This window comes from Phalaenopsis equestris, unplaced genomic scaffold (genome assembly GCF_001263595.1).
Source record: "Phalaenopsis equestris unplaced genomic scaffold, ASM126359v1 Scaffold234960, whole genome shotgun sequence".
Lineage (NCBI taxonomy): Eukaryota > Viridiplantae > Streptophyta > Magnoliopsida > Asparagales > Orchidaceae > Phalaenopsis > Phalaenopsis equestris.
Genome location: NW_018252854.1, coordinates 36,888 through 39,557, shown reverse-complemented (window position 1 = coordinate 39,557; position 2,670 = coordinate 36,888).

The following is a 2,670-nucleotide window of genomic DNA, read 5'->3' as shown; positions in this document are numbered from 1 at the left end:
CTATGTTTTATATAATGAACTAAGGATTTGTTGATGGGAGGAAGAAGTTCTGTAGCATACTATTTTTTTGATTGTTAAGCTGAAACCTCTTTTTTTTGTGGGAAAAACTCTTGTCAGGTTGATCTTGTGAATTATGGAGGCCATGCATATTTTATTAAGTTTCTCGGTAGCATGGATGCTTACCCAAAGCATTGGGCAATGAATGCCTTTGTTTTAGCAGTTATTTTTGATGGACACATACGGGGACAAGAGGCACGCAAGCAAACTAATCTTTTCTGTGTATGCTTGAAGCATCTGCAACTTGCAAACCCCAATGATGCACAGAGCGAGCCTGTCTTACTTCAATGGTTGTGCCTTTGTTTGGAAAAAATTTTGGAGGCTTTCCATGAAGCACAAATTATTTGTTTACAAGAGGATACACTAGTTATTTTCTTCCCTTTGTTGTCTGAGCTCCAATAAGAGGTTTACCCCCATTTTCTCCCATTCCCCGCTCATTTAAGGTTTACTTTTTTTACCAATTTTATTTATTTGAATTATATAGTAATCATTATATTTCAGGTTAGAATTGCATCCATTTTTTGCTCTTGGCACTCTTATTGAAATTGGATCTGACTCATTTAGAGATTGAAATTTAGGTGATGAGGATTGTGATGTGGATAACAAGTCTAAGATCGAGCTGAGTATTGTCAAAGACCTTATGCAACTTATTGGAGATGGAAGCCCTTTAGTTCGGGCTGAGGTTGTTGTTGGTATGTAAATAACTCTTTAGATTTGTGAAACTAAGCTAACAATTTTTCAACACGGCCTCTCCACAAGTTTTGGATACTTAACAAATAATGGGACATGATGCCATGTAGTGGCTAAATACATCACGCTATAGCTGTCTTGTATAAAAATTTAGGACTGTAAGACTTTCATGATCAACATTATAGTTATCATTGTGAAAGCATTGGTAAACCACATTGTTGTGCCTATCTATTGTTGTGGTTTTTTGGATCTTTTATAATCCATTCATTTTTAGCATAATTGTTCCTGTTACTGTTTTGAACTTTTTTTTAATATATTCTTTAATTATTTTAGCTGCCTTCTTTTCTTTTTTACCCCTTTCGCTCTTTAAATATTTCTTCTTTTCTCCGCATTAGATTTCAATCCATTTTAGTTTGCCTTCTAACATATTTGTTCATCCCTTATGAGATTAATACAAAATGACGATCTTACTACTTTTTCGCCTTGGATATGCCAGATGTGTTGCCATCATATTTTTTAACAATCATTTTGATCTTGATTTTTTGTTTGCTAGAAATCCATGTTAAGCTCTCAACAACAATAACAACAACAACAACAAACATTTATCCCATTAAGTGGGCTCGACGTCATGATTTGAGAACCGAGATGATGGAATTTGAGAAAATCCCACTACTTCCCCATTTAAAATTCTCTTGTTCCACGGTGTCTAAACTAGTTAGTGCTAGACCAAACCCGACCAACCTTTACCTAAGCCCAATTTCAGATCAAATTGAAGCAAAGAGAAGTGTGTGGCATCAAGGCAAAGCTTTTCAACCAATTTAATCGAGACCTCATCAGTTGGACCTAGGTATACACTTAAAACTCTTAATTTTGCATTAGTTTGGACTTTTTGTGAAAGAAATGAACAATTCATGTCCATCTAGCCACATAGATGTGTTCATCTCATTTAGATGAAGCTTTAGGAACATATCCCATACATTTAGGTTGAGAATCGAGCGAGATCATTAAGTTAAAACTTGAAATGTAATTAAAAAAATAAATAACTAAAAAAATAATAAAATATAAAATATAAAAAATAAAAAAGTAAAAAACATAAAAAAACAAAAACAGGAAGAAATAAAAAATAAAAAAAATAAATTAAAGTAAGAAATAAAAAAATAAAAAAAAATAAAAAAATGAAAAAAAAAAAAAAATGAAAAGCAAAAAAATAAAAATTATATATAAACAAGGTGTATATATATATATATATAGATATATATATATATATATATATGGAACTACACATCGAATTTTTTTGATATGTGGGAAAGTTATAAATGATAGAAGGTAGAACCTTCTAAACCCAAAATGGTACAAATTCTGGTGTATAAACAAGGTGTATCTAACAAATCACCATCAATAATTCTCTATAGCTCAATTGAACAAGTCTTTCTCACAACAACCAGAGAGCTCAAAGTAACTTTTCTAGCCAACCAGTGAGCTAGCTATAACCTTCCCTGAAAATAAACTTTCATAAGATGTTAATATGTGATATAGCTTTATTTATTCTTTTTAAGTAGTGCATTATTTCCCATGGAGCAGCTCTATTGCCTCTAAAATTTCAACTAGAACATTGGAGTCCATTTTCACTTGCACTTGACAATAGTTAGAACAAACAACAATTTGAAAATGCAAACAAACAACCAAAGCTTTATATTCTAAGAAAGTATCAGCGAAATAAATAGATGAGAAGTAACACAAGTATTTTACCTGCTCATTTCTAAAGATTCCACCAATACCAACAACTTCCCCATTCCAGCTTCCATCGGTGTTTGCTTTCGTCCAGCTACGAGGAGCTCATTCCGTGTGTGTGTGTGTGTGTGTGTGTATCTATATATATATATATATAGTTGTGTGTGTGTGTTTTATTTATTTAGAGAAAAA